This window comes from Chinchilla lanigera, unplaced genomic scaffold (assembly GCF_000276665.1).
Source record: "Chinchilla lanigera isolate Chin_1 unplaced genomic scaffold, ChiLan1.0 scaffold00018, whole genome shotgun sequence".
In the NCBI taxonomy this organism is placed as follows: domain Eukaryota; kingdom Metazoa; phylum Chordata; class Mammalia; order Rodentia; family Chinchillidae; genus Chinchilla; species Chinchilla lanigera.
Genome location: NW_004955419.1, coordinates 19253765 through 19259505, shown reverse-complemented (window position 1 = coordinate 19259505; position 5741 = coordinate 19253765). Strand labels below are relative to the sequence as shown.

General features: G+C 50.7%; 1 long non-coding RNA gene across 1 annotated transcript in view; it reads left to right on the top strand.

The window, feature by feature from the left end:
- LOC106148310 overlaps positions 1-5302 on the top strand; it is a 36188-nt gene extending 30886 nt beyond the window's left edge. The window contains exon 3 of the long non-coding RNA XR_001233650.1: positions 5189-5302. This is a non-coding gene — a long non-coding RNA (uncharacterized LOC106148310). The remainder of the gene's footprint in view (positions 1-5188) is intronic.
- Positions 5303-5741: the final 439 nt, after the last annotated feature.

Here is a 5741-nt window from a genome sequence, read left to right as displayed (position 1 = left end):
TTTTTCTCCGGTACCAGGAACCGAACTCACGACCTTGCGCTTGCCAGGCAGGCGCTTTGCCGCTGAGCTAAATCCCCAGCCCAATTGTTTTTTTTTTTTTTTCTCCGGTACCGGGAACTGAACTCACGACCTTGCGCTTGCCAGGCAGGCGCTTTTGCCGCTGAGCTAAATCCCCAGCCCGCTGGTGAGGTTCTTGCCGTCCATCCCTGACTGCCCTGCGGGGGAAGCAGGAGCTAAACGAGCGCTGTATTCTCTGTCACACAAACCGTCGCATTGTAAGTGTTCAATAAAATAGCTAGGAGATGAGGGCTGGGGGGATAGCTCAGTGGCAGAGCGCTTGCCCGGCATGACTACCAAAGCATAAAATATAATTCACTAGATGAGATAATTCTTGACTCATGGGTATAGTTCAAGAGGCCCAGCCACTTACTCACTGTCTCATTCACTCATCTTCATGACGATCTGCGCTCCTTTTCTCCTCGCTGGGGTGAAATCCCCAACGCCCGTCGTTAAAGGAGGAAAGGTTTATTTCAGGTCAGTTTCCAGAAGTTTGAGCACATAGCTGGCTGGGTCCAAGGCAGGGTGCCACGGCAGAGGGCATCACAAAGGAGAAACAGTCCATGGAAAGCAGGGCAGGCAGAGGGCAGCCAGCAGGGAAGTAGCAAGCAGCAAGCGATAGCAGCAGGCCTCTTTCTGTCCCTTATAGGCTATCCAGGCTACTCATCCTCAGGGCGGGTGGCACTCACACCCAGGGTGGGACACTGTCTTGGTTATTTTTTTTTTTTGCTGCTGGGACAAAATACCTGACGCCCAAAATTAAGGAAGGAAAGGTTTATTTCGCTTACAGTTTGTGGAAGTTTCAGCCCGTACTTGGCAGATTATAAGGCAGAGTGGCACATGACAGAGAGCTGCATCTCAGGACGGCAGCCACAGCTAAGCCGCAAGCACCCACCAGGGCGGAATGGGGGAGGAATGCCCCAAGCACTCTTTTCCTGTCCCTTATATATGCAAACTATCCACTCCCAGGCGGGTGTAGCTCTCACACCCATATTTAAACTCTAAAAGCCTGCCCCATGTCCACATGAGGCATTGGGGGGACACACAGACATAAACCATAACAGGCACACTCCATTCTAGCATCCCACCATGGATCAATCCCAGCATCACAAACCCGAGATCCAGCACTTCTGAAAAGCCTCAACCGGGAGCACCTGAGGCTCTGGGAGGACCTCTAGATACAAGCCATAACAATGACCTTGTTTAATGTTCTCTGAAAGCCCATAGGGAAGTTGCTATTCATGAGACACACTGGTACAAGAGGTGCAGCTGGTATGATTTTCTTTTTTTTTTGTCTTTTTGAGACAAGGTCTTACTATGCAGTTCCAGCTGGCCTTGAGCTCACTTTGTAGCCCAGGTTGGCCTCGAACTCACAGCTATCCTCCTGCCTCAGCCTCCAAGTGCTGGGATTACAGCTGTGCACCACCACGCCTGGCTGCTTTTCTTTTATTTTTTTTGGTTTTTTGGTCTTTTTTTTGCGGTACCAGGAATCGAACTCATGACCTTGCACTTGCCAGGCAGGCGCTATACTGCTGAGCTAAATCCCCAGCCCCCTCATTTTTTTTTTTTTTTTTTTTGAGACAGGGTCTTGCTTCATAGTTCAGGCTACCTCTGCACTAACTATATAGCCCAGGCTGTCCTCAAACTTGTGACAGTCTTCCTGTCTCAGCTTCCCAAATGACGATCTTCTATTGATATGGCAGTAGTTGGTAAACAAACAGCCACTGTTCTGCCCATTGAGTGTTCTGCACCAGAATGGCTCCTTCCCTGTAGGGCCCTGGTCCTCTCTCTATGATCCAGCACTAAAGAGTGAACCCCGGGCATGGTTTACTGACTATGCCCAGCATCAGCCCTGCCATAGGTGGGGAGGGGGACCATAGGCTCCCCTAGACCTGTGAAGCTTAGAGAAGCTAAGTGACTTGCGAAGGTCACTCAGCAGGCTCCCTGGGCGCCCGCCTCCTCCTCCCCGCTGTTCTCTTCTGCGTGATGTGGGCATCTCAGCTGCCAGAGCTTGCGCCAGTTTTGACACACTCCTCTGTGCACAGAGCAAGGCTCGGGGTAGCCAGCTGTCGGGGCTTGAGGACGGCCTTCTAAATTTACCTACGCTTAAAATACACCCCAAGGAGTGGGGGCTTTCTTTTCCCCCAGGTAAAGGTCTGTATATGTGTGTGTGTGTTGCAAGTTCAACATCAGCCAAATTAAACTCAGTTCAACTTGTTCAAACAGAATTACATTCACATGGAGACATCGTGGGGCGTTTCTGGCCCAAAAAGCCAGTTATTTTCCTTAGGTTGTAACTGTTTCCCCTTCTGTCCGTCTCTGTCCAAAAATGAGAGTCCACTTGACGGCTCATGCTCCAGCGGGGAGAGCGGGCCAGCCGAGCCACACAGGGCACAGTGCTCACTGCTGTTTCTGGACACAGGGTCCAAAAATGTGCACACAAAGGCACGAGACAGGCTTGGTGTGGTGGTGCACGCTGGTAATCCCAGCACTCGGGAGGCTGAGGCAGGAGGATCGTTGCGAGTTCGAAGCCAGCCTGGGCTACAAAGTGAGCTCAAGACCAGCCTGAACTGCAGATCAAAACCTTGTCTAAAAGAAGACAAAACAAGGGGCTGGGGATTTAGCTCAGCGGCAAAGCGCCTGCCTGGCAAGCGCAAGGTCGTGAGTTCGGTTCCCGGTACTGGAGAAAAACCAAAAAAAAAAAAACCAAACAAACAAACAAACAAAAAAGACAAAACAAAACAAAACACAAAGGCACAAGACAGGGGGCCAAGGTTTTGTGCTCTAAAGTTCATCGCCTCAGCCCAATTGAGCTGCATATCAGATCTGAAGGACTTCCCATCTGCCGCCCATCTGCCCCACAGCACCCCACTCCTGGCCTCCCCTGTGCCTGGAACCCAGGACCCCCTCCAGGGCTGGCTGCGGCGCCCTTCCCTCCAGCCCCTCCTGAAAGAGTTTCGCGGCACAGCCTCGCGGCCAACCTGGAAGGCCAGACACAGGCAGCGGTGGCGAACCTAGGGCACACGTGCTGTTTTTCTTTTAAGACAGAAGATGTGAAGTATGAGTGTTTGTTCTAAACTAAAACCTCAGTATTCCAGTTTAATTGCAGTGCTGGCACTTTGTGATAAATAAGTAGGGTTTGGACTGCAGTTGGGCCGTTTCTAAAAAGTTTGACCTCAAGGGCATGGGGAAGCCAGGTCAATACAGAATGGGCACTTTTGCTTACCACTGGCCTGGGTTTTCTTGCAAACCAATGGCAAGCCTGCAAACATTTGTCATGCGTTCCGCTCTGGGCCAGACACTACTTTGGGAGGAGACAGGCTGTATTCCCTTGGGTCTGGACGTAGTTTATTCCCCCTGATAGCTAACATCTTTCAAGCAGGGTAGGCTTCGCAGGGAGAGGCTCTTACAACTGCTGCTGGGCCCATGTTAGTCACAGGGTGTTCATGCCTTGGTCAGTTTATTTCACGTATATAAACTGGGCATGTGGGCACATGCTTATGATCCCAGCGCTCTGGGAGGCTGAGGCAGGAGAATCACAAGTTCAAGTCCAGCCTGGACAACTTAGTAACTTAGTGAGACCTGTCTCAAAACTAACTAACTAAATAAATAAAAGGGCGTAGTGCAAAGTAAATAAATAAATAAAGTCCAGGGCAAAGTCCCTGGATTTAATCCTCAGTACTAAAAAAAAAAGAAAAGAAAAAAGAAAGAAGCACAAGAATGATAGATGAGGACCGGGGATATAGCTCAGTGGCGCAAGCGGCTGCCTGGCAAGCGCAAGGTTCTGAGTTCGATTCCCCGTGCCAAGAAAAAAAAGAATGATAAATGATACGAAATTCTTCCTTAGAGTTCAAAAATCTTTTTTTTTTTTTTTTTAAATTTTCCTTTTTGAGACAGGGTCTCACTATGTAGTTCAGGCTGGCCTTGAGCTCACTTGGTAGCCCAGGCTGGCCTTGAACTCCCAACAATCGTCCTGCCTCAGCCTCCTGAGTCCTGGGATTAGTGGCGTGTGCCACCTCACCCGGCTCACACTGTAGTGGAAGGAAAAAGACACGGAGTGAGAGACAGCACAGGGCTGAGCACTGAGCCAGAGAAGGCGAAGGGAGCTGTGGGCACACAGGGGCGAAGACTGACTGGGCCAGCGGAGACCGGGCTGGCTGTCAAGGGGGGCTGATGTGAGCCCAGGCTCTGAGGGCTGCACTGCAGGTTGTCAGTCAGAGAAGGGCGCGTCGGAACCCCAGGGAGCGGCGCAAGGTCGAGAGTGCACCTGCCTTGGGGGAGGGAGGAAAACGCTGCCTGGGTCCATGGCAGAGAGCAGCGGGTTCTTGGGCCTGTGCTAAGGGGTTTGGTTTTATTTAGGGAGGGTCGTGCTTAGGCCTGTGTTTAAAAGTGGTATCAGCCTGCAGGGTGGTGGATGGGGATGAGGAGGCCACTAGGAGGTTGGAAAGTGGTCCAGTAAGTAAGGGACAAGGGTGCCCACTTTGGAAGCACATATACAAGCTGAGCGTCCCGTATTTTTAAGACCTGATCTGTTTAAAAAATGGCTGCCTCTGTCAGCAGGAAGAGTGAGGTGAAAAACATTGAGTCTTGGGTCGGGCGTGGTGTGCATGCCTATCATCCCAGTACTAGGGAGGCTGAGGCAGGAGGATCGTTGTGAGTTCAAGACCTACAAAGGCCAGTCTGGGCTACAAAGTGAGTTTAAGACCAGCCTGAACTGCATAGTGAAATACTGTCTCAAAAAAAAAGAAAAAAAAAAAAAAAAAAAAAAAAAGTTGAGTCTTGCTGGCTGTTGGACATTTTATCTTATTTGGTTCCCAGCACCACCCGGAAAATTGCAACTATCAGGCCCATTTTACAGGTGAGTAAGTGGCAGCTGGGTGAGGTGCAGTGGTTTGGATCAAACATGGAATACTATGCTCAAGGGAAGGGCAGCTGACCGGCTTCCAAGTAGCCTTACGCAGTAGCGCAGGAGTTTGGAGTCTGTTAGACTTGGGGTCTCATCCACAGCCTACCTATCCAGGCCACTTCAACTTGCAGGGGTGGAGGTGCATTAACCAGTGTCAGCGATGTGGGTATTTGTAGTGTACTATATGGATTTATATCATGTACCACATGTTCCTTTACACTGAAGGTTAGCAGCGTCACACAAGCTGCCGCCGGTTTTTCCTTCTCGAAAGTCTGTGGGAAGCCAGAGGATGAGCACAAGGATGCCTCGTGGAACCCAAGCGGGTCAGTTATACGCCTGTCCTGTTCCAGGTGCCAGCCCCGGGCAGCTTGCTACATCCATCCTGCCACTGGGAGGAGGAGGCTCGGAATCCACCAGCCAAGACCCCTCCTCCCCACACAGAGCTGGGCTCCACCTCTGCGTCTTCGCATGTCCTTGTGTGAATAGTGCTGGGATCCGGATCGCCACCTGATACCTAATTTACTGCGCTTGGTGACCCTGTTACTGTCAGAGTCCCTCTTATGATATAGTAAGCTCCACGGAAACAGGGTTCCTAACCACTTTGTTCACCCTTCATCTGCACACCTGCACGGTGCCTGGGACAGGGAGAAGGTTTAATGATTATTTGTGGAATGAATGAATGAATAAACAAATGAACAAATGCATGAACGAAGGAATTCTGCTTCTTCAGCGACTGTGAAGCTGACAACATTTCTCTTCTCCTTGCCTCAGCCACTCC